We start from the raw sequence: 22,207 nt of genomic DNA, 5'->3' as shown, positions 1-22,207 counted from the left end.
TTAGGAGCAGAGGGAGTTGTGGTTTTTCTCTTAACTAGTGCTTCCTTGGCTTCTTCTACCTCATCACTTTCCTCTTTGTCTTCTTCTAACCCTTGAGTCTGACTTTGAAGTTTATCTCCTTTTTCTTCAATGTCTTCTCCTTCTTCTTCTTCCATGCCAAACTTTCTTTTGATTTGTCTCACCATTTTCTCTTTCTTCTTTACTGTTGAAGCAGTCTTCAAATCTGTTATTACCTTTGATTTGACAACATCATAGGTTCCAAAAATTTGTGCATTTTTATCAGCTTCTTCTGCAAGTAGAGCTGTTATTGCTATAGAGGCTTGATCAACATCAAGTTCATAACCTAGTGGCCTAAGCCATCTTATTCTAGGTATAACTGCTTGTATGCAAGTATAATCTATATCTACAAGAAAACAAATGTCTTTTTCATATTTTTCAGTCAGTGAGACTGGAATTCTCATTCTTTGTTTCATGGACTTTTTGAAGTCCTCAAAATAACCTATCATTTGGGCATCAAAATTTTCACCCATTTGTTCAATGTATCCATTAATTTGTTCAACAATTGTTTTATCTGGATTCCATTTTACTTTCCCTATAGAAGGAAATTCTTTCATCAGATAGAAGAACATACACATCAAAACCGATTTGAATTTGCATTGAGCTCCCTTGCTTTTCCTTATAGCTCCCAGATTTTCATTAATCTGTTGAAACATGAGCTCTGCCAAATCATAAGTGTGATCTCTTTTGATTATCTTGTATGCAACATCAACTGCTATACAAGGTACACTGTTCAACCTGCTTGATTGATAGAATTTGTGTGAAATAATTCTCACAACAAAATCTAGTAGGGGATCTGTGACTGTGTCGATAGTCATTCCTCTATTGTTCATTTGGCACCTGTATTTTTCTCTATTATTTCCCTTTTGTCACTTCGCAGGGTCTTTGGCCGATCTAGGTATGGAATACCAGTAACCCTATGAACAATTTTCTTGTTAAATTTTACTGGCCTTGACTCTAACCAAAAAGCTCCGTCATGTATTCGGCTCAAAATTATCCGTACCCATTCTGTTTTGAAAATAGTAAAAAATGCTAGGGTTTTGGTCAATCCTTTTCTTTCTACTATTGAAAACTCATTTTTTAGTACTTTGTTTTCACACAGTTTATCATATGCATTATGAATTTCTAAGTCTCCTATGGCACCAATTTTGCAATTGTAACATCTGCAAACATCTTGTACCATAACAACCTTATCCAGAATAACTGATAATGCTCCTGCAGGATCATTCTTGTATGCTACTTCTGGAATGGGCTTAAATTCAGGTTGTTTTACTTTGTTACTGACCAATTGAACTTCATGACTCTCTAAACCCTTGGTGGTTCCTGACCCAGATGCCATTGTTTGCCAAACTAGGTTTTATAATTCAAACAAGTTTATAAGTCCTACGTAGCTTGGCACTTAAGTAAAATACCTTAAATCAATGAAATTTGTCTTGAATCATTGTTGAAATCTTTTACGAATGGCTTCTGAGCTGTTCTTGATCTTCTCCACTCCTTTTTTGGCTTTGCTTCTTGTTCGAATGGTGAGAAAATGATCAAAAATTGGATTTATGTACCCTTCAAAACAGAGTAATAAATGCTTAGTACACTGCCAACTATCTACTCGACTCTTGAAAGGTTTCGTCATAACTCGGCTCCCATTATGTTTTACTTTACTCGGCTCCTATTGATATTTCATAGCTCGAAATCAACTATTAACTCGGTCGTTGTTAGCAACTCGACTCCTGAAGACAATTTCGACATATTTTCACAAAGTTCTCAATTTTGACTTAGCATCTTTATTTATGCTGATTTCATTTTTGCAGCTCTTATATCTCTTGGGACTGATTTATGATGTAACTCAATTTATCAATCCCTCACACTTATTCTTTACTTAATTTGATGAAGTGTGATCACTTGACCTATTAGGTGAAGTGATCTCTATATTTGATGTGCTAGACTCATCTTTCTTCCTCCATGTCTTATTCATTTCACTTCTGATATGTCCAACATCTATCTTTGCCTTTCCATTGTTGAACTCAGAACTTGATGCCTTTGACCTTGTTGGGCAATTCCTGCTGACATGACCAGTTTTTAAGAAACTGAAACATATGGTTTGACTCAACCATCTTTTGTAGTTCCCTCTAAAATGTGTTCTTATGCAATTCTGTGGGATATGTCCATATTCTTGACAATAGTGACAGCTGTTCCTAGTGTTGTAATCCCAAAATTCATGGTTTGATGTCTTTGCTGGTTGATTTATTGTCCACATAGGTTTTGATCTACATTCAAATGCCCTATGTCCATATTTTTTGCAATTATAACAATGTCCATCAAATCTTTGAGTCCTTGTAACATTAGATTTGCAATTTTGAGTCATATGTCCTTGCATGTTGCAATTGTGACAAAAACTTTTGGGTATTTTTGATTGATTGAATCTTCTACTCCTGCACACATTAGCTATATGTCCCTTCTTATTATAGAAATGACAAGTGGGTTTTGAATTATCACCTCTTTGTTTAGCACTCTTTGATGATTCTCCAACTTCAGTGCTATTGTATCCTAGTCCTGATGTATCATGGGTAGATTTTGGTGATTTCAGCAACTGTTCAAAGTATTTGATTGCTTCACTTGATTTGTTGAGATTCTCTGCTACTTCTTTTTCCCTGTTCAATTCATTCTGCATTTGTTCATTTTGCATCTTCAAGGTAGAGATCTCAATATCCTTTATATTAAGTTCATGATGAAGGTTCATCATTTGTGCAAGTGTATCCATCTGCATGTTTGAGATCCTTGTCAGTTCAGTACATTTTTCTTCAAGTCTGTTTGCAAGATTCCTTTTGTCATTTTCCATCATGACCTTATCATCAATTGCTCTTTTCTTTTGTTCAGTAATTTCACATATCATTATAGCCTGTGATTCATGTTCCATCTTGAGAGTTCTTATTTTTTCTGCTTGAATTTTATTTTTCTCCATCAATTCTACTATTGCTGCATCAAACTCTTTAGTGTCTCCACTGGAAAATATGTTTGTGGTGTCAATCTCCTTGTAGTGTATATCATTTTCAGCTATGGCTAGATCCTTCCTCTTTTTTAATGAGTTTCTCAATTTGTTTTTGAATTCCTCCAAGCTATGTAGAGCAAGTTGCACATCTATCACCTAATTTTCAATGATCTTTCCAAGTTTGAAAGCTTCCATCTTTAGATCTTTTCCCTCCAAGCTATTAGGCTATTTCTTGTGAGAACCTGGCAGTCTTTGATACCAATTGTTGGAATATTCAAATATGGAAAGAGTACTTATGAGAGGGGGGGGGGGGTGAATCATAAGTATCAAACTTTAGCCAATAAAATTTTAACTGAAAGTAAATTGTATGCATATCAAATAAACATGTAACAAAACACATGCATCAATAACTCACAACACAGGAATTTTGGTAACCCAGAAACCCTCCAGGAATAAGAAGGTAAAACTGGGGCGGGGATGATACCCACAAAAATTACTGCAGCAATATTGTTCAACCACTTCTGATGGTTTTCCCTGTTAAAGGCTTGCCCTATTAAAGGCTTTACACTATGTTAATAGTGACCTGGTTAGAGGATTTGCAAACACTTAACATGAAGTGTCACCCGATTAAAGGATTTTAATCACCTAATCAAAAGGTTCTTACAAAATAGTTGTAAAGATAACCTATCACCATAGGATTTTTATTCTAATACAATTGCTAGAGAGTATTAGATGCAATAAACCTGATAGATTACAATTCTTGATTGCTGAATGTAGGCTCCTTTTTTGCCTTCTACTGATCTTGATCCTTTGTGATCTGATAACTCTTGCTTCTGAAAATAGATTTGTGCCCTTGTATGTCCTTCAATATGTCTCATCTCTCACTATTATAGTGAAATTTCATCTTCCTTATAAAGACTCCAAAGACTTAGGGTTTGTTTTGGATCTACGATTCATATTGAATCTCAATTTCCCGCTCAATACTTATCTTTTGCTGATTGGTTGCATGCCTTTTGCATTTTTCTTATTGGCCACATGCAAATTGAATAGGAAAATTAAAAGATTTGATCTTATCATTCAATCCTTTGAGATTTACCTTTTGTCGGCTACAAAAACCATTTGTATCATAATTTGTGCAATTCCAAACTTTTATGTTGTTCTACTGAGTTACTTGGCTCCTAAAGTATTTCTAACACTCGGCACATACTGTTTTCTGGATAGCTCGACACTTGAGCAAAAACTGTATCACTCGGCACATGTTGCACTCAGCACTTATTATCACTCAGCACCTGTTGTCACTCGACACTTGTTATATCACTCAGCACATGTTGCGCTCAACACTTATTATCACTTGGCACTTGTTATATCACTCAGCACTTGTTCTTGATCTTGGTTAAGTGTATTGACACTCAGTTGTCAAATTTATTCTTTAAGCTAACATGACTATCATGAAAGATATTCTATGACGAGAATCTCAAAAAGAGTGACACTAGTGATAGTAGGCATCCACAGTCAAAACGATTGGTGACTGTCACAAAGGAGATTCTATGAAGAGAATTTGAAAAAGAGTGACACAAGCGACAGCAGGCAGACATAGTCAAAATGACTTGTGACTATCATGAAGGAGATTCTATGAGGAGAATCTCAAAAAGAGTGACACTAAAGGGGAAAAGCCCCCTACCCATGACAAGATTCAATCCATGGATACATGAGTGGGAAGCAAGAAAAGTAGGAAAAGCAACTATATAGAAAGTTAGAAGATGTGCTACAAGATGGTGCATTGGGAACAAGAGGCACCTATTTACCAGGTTTTCACCTTCTTGACATAAATTCTCTTTTTTTTGCTACCATGATGCCTGTTTCCAAGTTTTCACCAATGGCACTTTTCTATTTTTATTTTTTTTTGCATTTTTCTTCTTTTTTTGAATTTTTTGAATTTTTTGTATTTTTCAATTTTTTTGGTATCACCAAGGTGCCTAGGTTTTTACCAAGGTAATGATTTTTTTCAAGACTTTTTATGATTTTTATGATTTTTTAAGGATATTTTCAAAATTTTAGAACTTTTTCAAAGATTACTAGCTCTCAAGAAGGATTACCTTGATTTTGTTCTAGTGTCTAGCAAAGTGTAGGATGAGATGTAGCAGCAAGCTGGTGGATGAGTGGAGATGGATAGGCAAGGAGTATGAAGTGGTGAATGTTACCCTCAAGGAAAGTCTTCACAAGATTACCCAAGCTAGGGAAAAAGATATAACAATATAAGCTCATGGTGTAATGAAGGGTGTCACATAAGTAATCCAAGAAAAATGACCATGTAAAGAGATTGCTAAGAACAGTGTTTTCTTCTTTCTTTCATTGATCAAGACCAAAGGGTTAACTGGACATGATAGAAAATTTTTTTATGGAGGTTATGAGTGAATGACTTTGGGAATGAGGACATATGAAGGATAAGCAAGATCATGGTAGGATGTCATGGATGGAAGAATTTATGCATGATGCCTATTTACAAGGTTTTCATCATGGTACTTGTCCAAGGTGCCACAAGAAGTGGTTTTCACCATAGAATGGATTTATTTATCTTTACTTTTGCTACCAAGGTTCCTATTTCCAAGTTTTCACCAAGACACTTTTATTTTATTTTTTTTATTTTAGAGTTTTTGGAAAGAATTCAAGCCTTTCTCAAGTTAGATAGAATTCCTATAACAAAGATAAGTTATGATAAGCCAAGGCCATAGCAAGGTACACTCAAAGATGTTGATAAGGTAATGGAATGGAGATATTAGAAAATATATATGGAGGATAAGGTTTTATGCTATGGATGAGATAAATGGGATGGAAGGATAAAAGATGGGTGAATAGAAGGTGGAGTGGATAGGGTATTGAAAGGGATGTGCAAGGGTAGAAGAAAAAGTGGGCAAGATCAACATTGACACACACCTTGAAGGGTAGTGGAATGATGGAGGAAATATGGATGAAATAGTTTGAGGTTTAGATGTATGAGGTGGAAAAGCCATTTTGAAGGGGGGTGGAGTAGAAGGTTTTGAAACCTTTTTAGAAAGATGTTTGGAAGAAGATGGAGTGGAAGACTTTGGAAGCTTAAATGTTAACTTTGATTTTTTTCAATATTCAAGTCCTTCAGAAGAGACTTGGGAATCCATATAGCTTTTGATTTTTCATTAGATGCTTTGGAATGCATTTCTTCAATAAAAAATTTAAGAACCCATACTTTCTTTGGTTGAGCTCTTTGAATAGTGGACCTTTGTGGTCTCTTTTGTGTATTTTCCTTCTTGACATTCACATGTTGATTAGAGGAGACATAGTGAACTTTTGAGAATGGATTCATGCACTTGTGTTTGAGTTGATCATCCAAATTGCTTCCAAAGGACTCGAGACTTGTGGATGAATGAGGCCAATATGGCTGGTTTAGATGGAAAGGTGAATGTGAGGAGTTCAAGTATATGTATCTTTGTTGATATTGGGGTAGGGTAGGAGGAACATGTAATGGGCTAAGAGTGGAAGTAGGAGATAGAGGAACATAAGGTCCCAATATGGATGGAAGGTCTAAAGATTTTAGCTTAGATGGATAGGGACCAAGGATAGATTTAGAAAATGTGAATGGACCATGAGTATGGATATCAACATCTTTAGGGTGAGAAACATGACCAATTCCATCAATAGATTTATGAGTAACTATTATAGGAGAAATACCTTTGACAGGAGTATTTAAAGCTTGAGCATAGTTTAGAAGTGAATGTATCGAGATAGAACAAGAGGGTGAGGGAACACTTTAATCTTCAAAAGGAATTTTAGGTAGTATAGGAAAAGTATCCTTCTCTTGGCCTTTAATAGTCTCCTTAAGGGTGGTGGAAGGAATAACTTGATCTTGCTTAGTAGAGGTGGATGACATGGGAGATGGAGGACTATGTGGCTCTTGAGATGGAGGCACAAGATCTTGGAAGATTTGAAAGGGGATGAAGGAATCTTGGTCTTGATCGTCACTTGTTTCTTCATCATTTAAGTAGTCCTCTTGACATGAAACTAATTCTAAGGATGAGGGAGTATCTAAATCTATATTTGAATATATTTCTAGAGTCTATATAATAGGCTCTTGAAGTTCAAAAGGAAAATTACTTGGAATGAACTTCATAGGCATAGTAGGGCATGAAGAAGTACGATCTATGAAGGTAGTGAAAAGACTTGCAGCCCAGTATCTATTGGCTTGAGTTTCTTTCAAAGGCAGTCCTTGAGGGTACACATAGTCAACAAGGGGAGTAGAAAGTCCTTCTTTTGGTGAATATGTGTTGGAAAGATTAGACAATTTAGAAGGTGATTGTATGTTGGAAGAAGTAGAAGTTGCATTTGAATCATTACTAGACATGGTTTCATGAGGCTGATCCTTCTTGAGAGTATAATCTATAGTAGATGAGAGCTTACATTTTCAAATTATGTCATTGTCAAAGAGATCTTAGATCTCATTTTTCAGCTCCCTACAATGTGAAGTTTTATGTAAATTATGTCTATGATAAGCACAATACTTAGTCATAAAGGAAACTCCTGCCAAAGTGACCTTAGGTAACAAAATGAGTTTCTTTTGAAGAAGCTCTTCCAAAATTGATTCATAAGATCTTCCCAAAGGGATGAAATCATGCTTTGGTTTAGGTTCCCAAGGTTTTTCTTCAAATATATTTCTAGATTTCTTGGGTGTTTGTGAAGTGTTCTCAAATATCTTGGATTGAAGATCACAGGAATTTGATTTTTGGTTGTCATAGGAGGAAGGGAAATTTTCTCTCAAGGAGAATATGTTTGATGATGTTTCATCTTCCTCCTTCAATCTTTGAAGTTGAGTTCTCATTAATTGGATTTATTGCTTCATGTTTTCAATAACTAGCTTTTCTTCCTCACTAGGAATATTGGATTTAGTGCATTTTTTGTTAGCCATTGTGATGTCCTAGGTTTCAAGTAGTGCCAACCAAGTTTTAAAACATAATTCAAGTTTCCATAGTCATAGATAATGATGAAAAGAAAAAGCTTGGACAACGATCGCACTCCAAAAGGGTAAAAATAAGAATATTGTATACTAAGGCACAAATAGTCTAATTTGAATGCTAGAACAACCAAAGATTATGACTATTGTAGCATGAAGTATGAAAAGCACTAAAGGATGAGAATCAAGATAGGTAAAGGATGAGACTAGTCAAAGTATAGGTCACAAATCTTTAGCTAAGAAAAATTCCACTATTTGGGATTGTTTTTAGATAGAGAAGCAGTTAAATTAATGCAGGAAATTGACTTGGTATAGAGCACAAATAGCTTTGATAGACCAACTTGATAGTTTAGACTCAAGATTTCGCATGAAGATCCTTTGAGGGGCATACAAGAAATTACATAGGCATAGGCGAAGACTCAAAACAACAATTTGAACTCGAGTGAAGAGTTGCATAGAACCATGCAAAAACATGTGAGGACCTGCAAGTGAAATAGAATCTAGACAGCAGGAAAAGACTGCAAGATTTTGTGTAGAGATTTGCATAAGCTCATGTGAAAACCTGGATAGGGTTGCACAAAGAAATGGCAGGACAACAAGTATTCGCGCAAAATTTTGCAAACTATGTGAAAAAATGGAACCAGACTGACAATTGAACTATATTTTGAAGGGACTTTGAAGATTTTAGACAGTTTTGGATAGATTGTTGGTTCATTTGAAAAATTTCAAATAGATAGAAAGGTTTATTTTCAAGTGTTTTAAATAGCATTTGGTTTTGAACAAGGCAAGTGTTTTCAACAAGACATGGGAAGCAAGCAATAGTCAAATACAACCCAACTAAGGACAAAGCAACTCAGAGGGATGGGGGAGTCTTGACTTGTGGTTTGCTTAAATAGGTTTGGATATGTTTAGGAATTGATAACAAACACAGTTTATCCCTAGAAATAAAAAATGGTAGAGAAGGAAAAACCTTTGTCCCACAACTTAGGTGCATGCATGTACCTCACACAGCCATGTCACCCCCTAGAGGGCACCCGTGTTTTTGGTATATTCAAAGGACTCAATAGTATATGCTGAATGAGCACCCTTGTGGCAAGGGACAAGAATGTATACCACCTTCAAAATTCTAGTAGCATGTCTATGGTGAGTTCTATAGGAGAGATTCTTCCCCCTCCTCGCAAAAAGATTATGCCTCCTTTCGGAGGTGAACCAAGTAGCTTCTAACTAAGAGTTTTTACTTGACTTACATTCAAATTTATCCCCGATGGCTTCACAAGAAGAGTTGAGACTAGCAGCCCACACCAACATTTGAAAGTGCACACTACTTGCTTAGCAAGCCAGGGGTCGATGCCAACTAGTGCACAGATAGAGCTTCCCCTTGATAAGTGATATCAAGAATCAAGGGAAAAAAATTAATCCAGCTTTGGAGTCTTTTGCTCCATAAATCATCTTGAATATAGTGAGTTGGAATCTCTGGCAAAAGGAGTGTGCTCACTTGGGTCATTCCTAGAGGTTGGATCAATCCGGCAGGCCCTCTAAAGGATTGACTCAGACTGGTGGTTCGAACACAAGGGTCAAAGTTTCTAATTTCCCTCAAGGGGAAAGAGCATACTCCTCTACCTTACTTTCTCAACCAAACATGCAAAACAAGTTAATTACTGACTTAGCTTAATCAATCTAGACTCATTCTTCCTAAAGATTTTGATTCCCTTGAAAGGAAACCATCATCTCACCATAAAAAACAATTAGCACTAGAGAACCACTAAGTTGCTTTCCTTCTTTGGAATGTCATCTTTCAGAAGCATATAGGTTTCTAATTCTCCCTTGGTCATGACCTCCAAGTGGTGAAGAACATAATCCCCTATTCTTCTGTCTTGCACCCTAAGAAGTTCACAGTCCCTAATTAGACTATGTTTAGAAATCAAGGAAGACACATTGTTTAGTGGGTTTTAAGAGTAGTCTTCAACAATCGTATCTTTGACAGCATCCTGCAAACACAAAGTCAATTCATGTTTGGAGAGTTTGTATAAAGGAGTCTTCATCAAACGTCCTGCAGACAACTGTTAGGTTACAAAAATAGAAAAATCAAAATAAAAATGCTTCAAAGAAAATGTGTTAATCAAACAGAAGCTTAACTATGGGAAAATTTACATTTAACTTTTTTTGTTCTTTTTTTATACCCATAAAAAATCTTAGAAAATGTCAAAACCTATGAAAATATCAAAAGTCAAAATTCATTTTTACTCTTTAAAAAAAAAATTAAAAATTTAAAAATATTATTTTATCTAGAAAATTGGAAAAGCTATCTTTTGTATTGCTGTTGCAAAATTTCACAAGAAATCATGCACAGACTTGTGCAAAGAAATGCTCTATACCACATGAAATCATGCACAGACCCATGCAAAGAAATGCTCTGTACCACACGAAATCATGCACAGGTCCGTGCAGAATCTTTCATTGACCCACATGAGAAAATGAGGTGCCAATTTGAGAATCTATATAGAATAGTACGAACAAAATGCTAAAAAATAACATAAATATATGCAGATGAGGCCAGAGAAATTGATTTCCTCGACCCCACAGTGGGTGCTGGAAATGTATGCGTGGAATGTGGCCTCTGATTAAAACACACACTTCAACATGGTCCTTGTATGCGAATTCATCTCGAGATGAATGTGAGATTATTCATTTGAGAGAAACCCTACAAAGTGACCTGTTGCCTTCTATCTAGGTGGATTTTACCTATTTATGCTCTTAGATTTGAGGTAGAGGCAATCAAACCATGCTAGAACGAAGGGTTTAAATGCAATTAAGCCTATATGAGTGCAATTGTTCTAAAATGAGATATGCATTTAATCTAAGAACATATAAAGTAAGATTAACTAGATGTATGCATATTGAAACTAAAATAATTCTTAATCTAAGAATTGAAAGTGTATGCTAATAATGAGTAAATAAGTGCACAGTTCAGCAAAGTTTCAATAGCAATTCAATTCAACCTCTGTAATGAGGAATTAGGAACCTCTTAAATAGAATTCGTGGAATTTATCAATGGTTGGGATCAACTTAGATTGAGGGTCAAGATTGAAGCAAAGATTAAGTTGAGATGGAAACTTCCTTGTGTAGGTGAAGTGAACTATTTTTGATCTGAGTGTGATGAGCAATTAACTGAACTTGTCATGGGTGTGAGATCAAGTTGACTAGATAGATTCCAATTTGAGAGGTAGTGCACTCAGAGTTTCCATTTAGAATTGAAGAGTAGAATCAGGAAAGATATTTAATTTAATAAAATGAGACATGACCTCATAAATACCTTTTCTATTTAATTAAATAATTTCATTCAATTAATTACAATAGGCATATTTATTAAATTAAATAAATTTAAGTCCTTAGTACATTAGCCTTAGGTGAAAATTTAATTTAATAAAGTAAAAATACTTTAGATTAAATTAAATTTAAATCAAATAGGTTCAATGTGACTAATATGAGTAAATGTTGTAGGAATTAAATAATAAGTATGATGAACACAGGTTAGGGTTTTCTACATCTAACAATTAAGTCAAGTAGTGAATGTTAGAACAAGAATTTCCTAATGACATAGGACTTAGGATTGATTGAAATACACTAGAATTGGTGATCATGACAGTGAGCCAATTTTGGGGTATTACACTTGTAATGCTAAACACATCTTTTTCTTTGCAATAAAAGTTAATATTCCAGAAAAAAAATTCTTCTAGATATGGCTTATGGGAAAGTTTGACTCATTCTCTTATGGTGGCTAAGGTATTGAATAGATATGAAAAGATATGAAATCCTCACCACCCAAATTAACCATTGTTCAATTTTTCATGCATTTCCTTAGTAATGATGTCTCCCTAGTCTAGGAATTGAGTTCCCTAGAATGCAATTAATATTGTGATGTGGACTTAATCAGACTCGAAGGTTTATTCGATGCAGTTTCCCCCCATATTATTTCTATGAGGTTTTGGGGGTAGTGACCCTTGTAGGGTCTTGGGGCAACACCCTAGGTGCGCTCCTTATTGTAGTACAGGGTGGGGTCAAGGGGCAACACCCCCAAAGCCAAAAATAACTCTACTATTATAAAAGGAATCAGATGTTATTTTCCTATTAGACGACTAGTTCTAGCCCTAGTTTTTTAAGTGACAAAAAGCTTGTATAAAATAGTTTAGGGTTACGAATTTCATTATGTTTGATGATATTATATCTTCTTATGATGGCATTGAGCTGTAAGGGATTGCAAATTGTAATAACTGGATAATAATAATAGTGGACTTGCTATTGGTGCACATAGCCCAAGGATTGGGTGAACTACGTTAAATCTTTGTGTCTTGTTTTCTCTTCTGTGCAATTTGCATGTAATTGTTATTTTTGTTTGTAGTTACCCTAACAAGTTGCATTAGAGTGAGGTGTTATCATTTTTTTTAGCTATCCCTTGTAGGAAGGTCTCATGGTTGAGTGGGAAAAATATTAGACAAGGGCAAGATGAAGGTTGATAAGTTTAATGGGAAGAACTTTCAATTATGGAAGATGCAAATAGAGGACTATCTTTATCAGATAGATTTATGGTAGTCATTACAAGGAAACACTAAGAAAAAAAATGGTATGATAGATGAGTACTGAGAGATTTTGGATAGAAAGACACTTGGAAGTATTCATTTATGCTTGGTGCAATCGGTGGTATTTAATATTCTAAAAGAAAAGATGACTATAGAGTTGATGCAAACCATAGAAAAACTATATGAAAGTCCTCCACTTCAAACAAGGTATTTCTCATGAAGTGTTTATGTAATATGAAGATGACAGAAGGTAGATTTGTTGCACATCATTTAAATGAGTTTAATATGGTTACTAGTCAGTTATATTCTATGAATGTTAATTTTGATGAAGAGATCATGACTCTCTTGATTTTGTGTTCTTTTCTTGAAAGCTGGAATGACTTGGTCATTATTATAAGTAATTTTTTTTCTAGATCTAATACCCTAAAATTTGATGATGTGATTGGTGTTTTCTAAGTGAGGAAACTTGTAGGAAAAACTTAGGTGGATTTAAATTAGAAAGTGTTTTGAATGCACAAAGCAGAGGCAGAATGACTGAAAGAGGAAACAATTCTAGAAATCATGGGAAATCTAGAGGAAAGTCAAAGGGAAAGAGGTCTCAATATAGAGGACCGAGAGATTTCTAGTAGTGTGGAAAACTAGGGCATAAGAATTAATATTTCTAGACTCAAAAGAATGATGAAGAAGAAAAATAAGATGGAAAAATAGAGAAAAATGTGGTAAGTAGTAAACCCAAAGAGGATGCTTTGCTTCTTTCTTTAGAAAGTGTTGATAATTCATGGGTTTTAGATTTAGGGGCTTCATTTCATGCTACTCCCCATAGAGGTTATTTCCTATATTATGTCCAAGAAGATTTTGAGCTTGTTTATTTTGGGGATAATGAACCCTATTATATTCTAGGAAATGTAAGAATTAAGATTATGTTGCAAAATGCAAATCATTGGTTACTACATGATGCAAGAGCATCTTAGGGCTTGCTGGCAATCTTGCATGGTTTGAGGTATTTTGGTTAAGTGTTGTGGACTTGGTCATTGAAGGAGCTTGGTAGAGATTGGGAGCTCAACATACATTGTGGTACTCATTAGACATTAAGAGCTCAACATACAAAGGGAGCTTGACAATATTTGGGAGCTCAACAATAATTTGGAATTTAATGACACTTGGCTTGGTCTTAGTTTCCATAGGTATTAATTTTTTTGTGAGCCAATTTATGTCATTTAATTTTGTTTGGGTATTTAATTTGTGTTGTAGCTGACTTGTGGCTCAACATATATTTAATGTAAGGGATTTAATTTAATTTGTAATGAACTGGGCCAACTTGTGGCTTAGCTGGGTATAAGTAGGGGGTAATGTGGAGTCTTTAGGTAGGATTTTAATCATCCATCTTGGAGAAGAGGATGAAGGGTAGATGCAAACTTTGAAAAGCTAGAAGCTGTGGTTTAAGGACCAGATGATAGCTTGGTGGACCTGAGGGTACAAGTGTAGATTCTTCTTGGTGTTCTCTTCTAGAGTGAAAATCTAGACTAGTTGGGAGTAGTGTTGGATTGGATCTTATGAGATATTTTATAATTGATATTGTAATTTCTATTTATATTAGGCCATAACTAAGAAGGCCTTACAACCTGACACATTATATGTAATCAATTATTTATGAATAACGAGTTGTGATTTGGCATCAGATCATGCTTTTTTATTGTGTGTCCACTGTGTGGTTAGGAAATCTCCTTTGGGGATTCTCCTACCTTACACTACATCACTACAAGAGGTAAGACATGTTCCAAGACTGAGTATGAATTTACTTTCAACAAGCCAATTGGGTGATGGGGGTTGCATAGTTGCTTTTAATGACAAAAATGGGAAGGTTTCAAAAGGTTTCCATGTAGTAGAAAAAGGTGCAAAAGTAGGAACCTTATATCTTTCCATAGGTCATATTGTTCCTTCTACTTTAATTTTTTTTAGAGAAAAATGAATGTTTAGGAACAATTGTTGCAATTAAGCAAGGAGAACAAATAGTTGCTATAGTTTTGATACAACACTATGGAACAATAGACTTGGGAACATGAGTAAGAAAGGTATGAAATTAATTAATTTAAATAAATTTTTACCAGGTCTAAAATATGTCAATATGGATTTATGTGAAAGTTGTGTGTATGAAAAATAAAAGAGAGTGATTTTTGTGAAGAGTGGGAAGGAAAAGAAGATTGAGAAATTAGAGCTTGTGCATATAGATGTATGGGGATCAGCTCAGGTATCTTCCCTTGGTGGTTGTTATTATTATGTTACATTCATTGATGATGCAACTAGAAAAGTATGGGTTTATTTCCTTACATATAAATCTAATGTATTTCAAACTTTTAAAATGCTTGGTTGAAAATGAGACTCGTAAAAGATTAAAATCTCAGATTTGATAATGTTCATGAGTATTGTAGTTATGAATTTGAAGATTATTTCTACATTAATGGTATTCATAGACTTTTTTTTTTTCAAGGACTCCACAAGAAAATGGAGTGGATGAATGCATGAATAGGACAATAATGGAGTGTGGAAGGAGCACAAGGTTGCATTGGCCTACCCTTAAGCATGTGGGTGGAGGCTATCAATACTATTGTATATGTGATTAATAGAGGTCCCTCTACTCCTTTGCATTATGGTAGTCTAGTGGAAGCATGGACTGGTAAGAAGGTGAGTTATTCTTTTCTCAAAACCTTTGGCTATGAATCTTTTGCACATATAGATTTTGAAAATAGAACCAAGATGGAAGATAAGTAAATGAAATGTATATTTTTTGGATATGGAATTGATGAATTTGGTTATAGGATTCGAGATTTTGAAAAGCATAAAATTGTAAGAAGCAGGGATGTCATATTCAATGAAAAAGTGTTGTACAAAGATCTATTGCTATAGCATGAGAAGAAAGAAAATGATTATGGAGTGTTAGATGATACCCAAAGGATGATGTTCCAGTAGTTCCTCATGTTGTAATATATATGATAGACCCGAGTGAATTTTAGATAGTCAACAAGGCTAAGTAGACCTCCAAACATATCTTCTCCCTCTTTGTATTTTTTTATTATTAATAGATGCCAGTGCACCTGAATGTTATGATAAAGTTGTGCAGATGGATACAAAGATTCAATGGGAGTTAGCAATGATAGAAGAAATGGACTCCTTGTAGAAAAATAAGACTTGGGATTTATGCAAGTTGTCTACAGGTAAAAGAGCTTTACAAAATACATGGATTCACAGGTTGAAAGAAGAGGATGGAGGTAATTAAATATTTAAAGCTAGGTTAGTTGTAAAAGGAATTACATAGAAAAAAGGCATTGATTTTGATGAGATATTTTCTCCTATTGTTAAAATGACTTCTATTCACATTGTTTGAAGTAACTTGATGTTAAAAAAAAATTCTTCATGGTGATTTGGATGAAGAAATATATATGGTACAACCACAAGTATTTGAGGTCAAAGGTAAGGAGAACTTAGTGTGCAAATTGAAGAAAAGTTTATATGGCTTGAAGCAAGCACCTCGACAATGGTATCTTAAATTTGATAGTTTTTTGCATGAGCACAATTACACTCGATGTCACTCTAACCTTTGTATTTATTTTAAGAGGTTAGATGATGAAAACTACATTATTTTATGTTTATATGTTGATTATATCCTTGTAGTTGGGTCTAACATGGATCACATTAAGGGGATAAAAATACAATTAGCACATTCATTTTCTATGAAGGATTTGGTGGAAACAAAAGAAATCCTTGGTATGAAAATTTGCAGAGATATGGAGCACATAAAGTTGAGATTATGTTAGGCTAATTATACTAAGAGTGTTGCAATGTTTCTCTATGGAGAATGCTAAAAGGTGTCAACACAACTTTACTTGTTCATTTCAAATTGAATAAGGAGATGTGTCCAAAGATAGTAGAAGAGGAGGCTAAGATGTCCAAGGTACCTTATGCTTCAGCTGTATGAAGTTTAATATATGTTATGGTATGTACTAGGATAGATATCACACATATAGTGAGAGTTGTTATCATGTATATGAGTCATCCAGGATTTGAGCATTAGAATGCAGTTAAATGGATTCTTGGATATTTGAGAGGAACATATAGTAAGTGTTTACATTTTAGGGGCTCTAATACTAATTTACAAGGCCATGTTGACTCATATATAACAAGGGATATTGATACCATGTAGAGTACTACATGTTATGTATTTGTTGTTGGTGAATGTAGACTAGGGATTGGGTAAACCACATTTAAATTTTTGTGTCTTGTGTTCTCTTCTATGCAATTTATTATTTTATGATATTGGCTATATTTGCAAGTAATTGTTATTTCTATTTGTGGTTAATCCTATAATTTGAACAAATAAGTACATCTACACTTCAAAATTGTAAGAATAATCAAACCCTTTTACCGTATTTGGAAATACCACTTGTTCTTTAATGTGGGGTTTCATATGTTACCTAGTAAGAGGTGTGGGTAACCTTAAACCTCCCCTTTGTGACCTAAGAAGCAAATTCTTAGAAATTACAACCCATTAGAGTATCTTGTTATGTAGAAACTGAGCCTATCATAAGGAAATATAAAAATGTTAGTACACTACCTTCTTTAGAAATCTCAAGGAAACTATGATGGTTTCTCGATTAATGGGAAATTATACCTCTATGTTAACCTTTCTTATTTAGATGTCCTTAGGATCATATCTATTAATATAGTCATGGACCCATTCCAAATAGAGAAGGGTTGGTGAGAAGGTTGCAACTTCTACTATCTCACTTTTCTCAATAAATTCCATAATAGAATCTTCCTCTAGGTTTCTAGTTTTGACTATGAAGTCATCTAGGTCATGTTGAATACATGTCATATCTTGGTACTTAGAACAATTACAAACAAGACTAAACCTATTTTCAAAAATTTGGAATGCAGTCCTTAATACAAAAAAAAAAAAACCAATAACCTAACAAAATATAGTTGAAATTTTAATAATACAAAGAGATATAACATAGACAAGCTATATAGAATCACATTTATAATTGAGAATCTCTAAAAAATCTTCCCTTGGAAAGCTTAATTACCTTCACTTATTGAAATCCTCTTGCAAAAAGAGTTATAAATGACAACCAAGTCTTTTGTTCATGCTAATTGATAGGGAAAAATCATATTATTATGGAACATTAATTTTAAACATCATATCTATGTACAAGATTACTACATCATGATTACTTCATTTCAAAAGACTCCATAAAATTACACTTTTAAACATGATTACTATTGACATTTTTGTCACCATTTATCCCATTACAGATAACCTATCATAGATATCTTTCATGGGATAGGTTCTACATTTTTTGGCTAGGAAAAGTTGTGTATTTTTGGACATTCTTGGGTGCACAAAAACATTGTGTAGTTTGACGCATCATAGGAGCTGTGTCAAATGAGTTATCTTATCAAATGTACAATTTTCTACACATTCAACATTTACAGGTAAAAAAAAAATACATTTTTGGGCCCACGTAGGATCATAGGTCAACTTGAAGGAAGGAGCTTTTAGGTTGTGATCGTATGCTATGGTGCATTTTTGGGTATCGAAGGAACAATTTTTTCTCATTAAATGTCATGATCTTGTACAGGCTGTGATCTTGCGATGTTGTGATCTTGAACTATGCAACATCACATGTTGTGTGTTTTCATCTTGTGATGTTGCATTGTAGTGCATTATCATTCTCTATACATCATCATGAGTCTTTTGTGTAGAAGGAATTTGATGATGCGATGGTGGACAGACCAAAATAGTTATGCATTTTCATGTCTGAATTATTTTTTTATGCCAACTGTGATATGACTTGAGAGTTAAATATTTATTGCCAAACTACTTTTTTAGGATTCTTCTTAGTATATTGCCACTCATAGATGGTATGGGCATGATTTTCTTGAATTTAGGAGAATTTATTGTCTAATTGTCATCATTTCATGGATCATATACACATGTAAATCATAAATTTCCTAATTTATTTTACTTGGTTGTCTATTATTTCTTCAACGTTCTTCATTTGTGGCTATTTATTGTCACTTCATGATAAAACGTATACACAAGATCAGATTTTATCTGAAATTTCTTGATTTTCTCTTTGTAATCTTAACTCTAGTTAGTAGGAGTTTGAATTGTACTATTGTAATTGGAGTTATGCACAATCTCTTTAAAAAGTAGTTTTGTACATATTCTCTAGGTTCTTCTCTATTGTATTTTTGTAGTAGCCTTATGCTATGCAATTTTATCCCTTTTTCCTACAATTAATGAAATACTTGTTTTACCTATTATTTCATTTAGCTATCTTGTGCATTTTTATGCCTTGTATTAGATGTTCTTCTCTATGTTCTTAGTTTGCATGTCATGTTTATTATGCTAGTAAATATTGTATTATGAAGTTCTTCTTCCTTTCAACATTTTCTTAGTTTCCAACATGTATACAATTCCTTTGGAGATAGATTGGAGTCTAGAACTATTTAATTTGGATGTTTCATTGATAAGTAGTGCATTCATAGGTAGATATAGTAACCAAAATTTCAATATGGTGCATCACCTTTTCATTTCAGCAATTTACTTTTATGCAATCCTTCTCCCTTTTCCTCAAAAGTGTTAGTGTAGGTGCATCTTGGTTGTAAGGAAGCCAACATTCTCTAGAGATTCAGCCTCAAAGTGCAAGTCCCACACTTGGAGGTTGTTTCCATGTTATACAAGGTCACTTAAAGGTCATACCTCAAGAAAGGGTGCATAATTTTGTGTCAATAATTTTTGGCACACCCAGTGGGACATAGATTTTGTTGGGTGATGCAACGCGCTCCCCTGCCCACAGGTGGTTAATTATGTGGTGTTCCATGTTCACTAACAGTCATGGCTTTTGGTGCAACGGCAAATGGGCCCTACAGATTTAACCTCATAAGTTTGTTGGTTAGCTAGTTGATCTTTATTCATTGAAAAATTAGGTGTTTTTCCTAGTACCATCAGCCTTTGGAGGCATACATCAAATACCATGGTGAATCTAGTGTAAATCTACTAGTTTCAAGTAGAAACATTGCTGGTATCTTAAGATCATTTATGATCTTTTGTGATTTTCAAAGTTTTATATGAATTTGCAACTTATATGATTTTACTATCATGAATACATTTCATATAAATGACTACCATTCTCCCCCATATCATGAAATTCTATTCTCCAACCCTCTTATTGTCAAGTCTAATCTTAGCCTCAAGATGTTTATAGCCAATATGCCCAAATTTTCTATCATTCCCCTACTCCTGCTCCACCATTCCCAACATCCCCTCATAAAAAGATTGAATATATGATGTTAGAATTCCAAGAGAAGATTGATTGGAAGTTTCATGAATAGAATTGGTAGTTACTAAATTTCAAAGGCCATATGGGTGAGCAGTTGCAGACCCATGGACATGATATTATGACTCTCTGAAGGTAGCAAGAGTGATATGGAGAAGCAAATGGAGGTCCAACATGGGAATTTTGAACAAGATTCTCCTCAACAAAAAGAACTAGAGTATTAGGCTCTCATTCATTCTCTAGAGTGGGAGGTGAGAAAGGCTTGGTTTGAGGAGGATATTAAAAGAAGACTAGTTATTTTAGAAGAAGAGGCAAGGCTCAAGCTTTCTCAATTGCAAGAAACTAAAGTAAAAGAGCCTCCAAGGAGAAAATTTTCTAGCTTTAGATAGAGCAACCCTCCTAATCTACAAAATTCCATAAAAGAGCCAAAGGTCCACTCATCAATTACATTTCCAACTCTAAAATATGAAGAAGAGCCACTCAAATGTAAGTTTTCTAGCTTCAAAAGGAGTGAGCCTCCCCAAATTCCCATTCCATGCTGCAATGATCTTGAGCTTGTTGCTCCTAAGCTTGATGTTGAGAAGATGCAAGAGGAGAAGAAAGAGATAGAGGAGGATGAGGTGGTTCCTACCTTGGAGGAGCCAAAGATAGTTGATCAAGATTTATACAGGGAAGAAGGATTAGACTTATTGGAAGAAAAAGAAGAGAAAAACCATGAGTTGTAGTAGGAAGACAAGTACACGAAGGAGGAAGAAGAAAAGATAGATACAAGTTATGATCTAGAGGATGATTTTTTCAGCATCATAATATATTTTTTCGCAAGGCTTGATACCATACTAGTAGCTCCTAAGGAGGTGGCTCATGAGAGTAATGAGAAAGGAGTGGAGATCATTTCTTTAAAACAAAAAGAGGATCCATTCTCGAACCAACTAGATACCAACATTGCAAAGAACAAAAATATAGTCAAAGCTAATTGCTTATAGCCAAATCCATCAAGAGGATGTCCCATATGACATCTAGCTGCGCAAAAAATTAGCTTGTTTCCTTCAATCATGCTTAGTTCAAAGAATGAGGAAGAGTATCACAAAGAGGAGAAAGTATGTATTGCTAAAAAAGATCAACGCGCCCTAGTGCTAGAGAGCTTTACTATTTTTAGCATTGGGAAGGTGTTTCACATTGAAGAAATATGCTTGTCATACTTAGTGATCTATTCAACTACTCACATGCATGAAAGAAAAAATAACTTGTAAGGAAGAACAAATACTTCAACAAGCTAGTTAATGGCTTTTTAAAATTTATTTTCATGTAATTACATATACATAGTAGAGTAGGTGTTTTCAACTTTCCAAGAAGTGCACGAGCATGAATATTTCCCCCCTAGAGATAACAATTTTTAATGTTTTTCTAGCTACAAAGTTGCAAATTTTATGTGTGACATAGATGTGCATCATGTTTTTATTTTGATGAATCCATGCCTAATGGATCACTTCAAGGCCACTGATCATATGCTTTGTAGGAAAGCATCCCCCTTGAGTCACTAGAAATGTTGACATTTTTGTCACCATTTATCCTATTATAGATAACTACTTAGAGACATCTTTCATGGGATAGGCTATGCAATTTTTGGATGGGAAAAGTTGTTCATTTTGGGTATTCTTGGGTGCAAATAAATCTTGTGTAGTTTTGGGCGTTGTAGGAACTATGTCGAATGAGTTAGCTTATCAAATGAACACTTTTATGCCCATTTGATATTCACAGATCAAAAATACAGTGCATTTATATGCTTGCATAGGATCATAGGTCAATTTGAAGGAAGGAGATTTTAGGTTGCAGTCTTGCACTACGGTGCATTTTTGAGGGTCAAAGGAATTTTTTTTTCTCATTTCATGTCGCGATCTTTCATAGGTTACAATCTTGCAATGTTTTGATATTGCATTGCATGACATCACATGTTGTGCATTGCAGTGTGTTTTAATCATACGATGTTAATGCATTTTCATGCTCTATATGTCATCATGAGTCTTTTGTGTAGAAGGAATTTAATGTTGTGATGGTGCACAAGCCAAAGTTGTTGTGCATTTTTGTGCCTATGTTATTTCTTTTTGTTGACTATGATACGACTTCAGAGCTAAGTATTTTTTGCAGAACTACTTTTTTGGGCTTTTTCTTACTATATTGCCACTCACAGAGAGTATGGTCATGATTTTATTGAATACAAGAGCATTTATTGGCCCATTTTCTATCATTTGATGGATCAGATACACATGGA

Source organism: Cupressus sempervirens, chromosome 6 (genome assembly GCF_028749045.1).
Source record: "Cupressus sempervirens isolate cs-2001-9-10 chromosome 6, ASM2874904v1, whole genome shotgun sequence".
Classification (NCBI taxonomy): Eukaryota; Viridiplantae; Streptophyta; class Pinopsida; order Cupressales; family Cupressaceae; genus Cupressus; species Cupressus sempervirens.
This window is presented reverse-complemented; position numbering follows the sequence as displayed.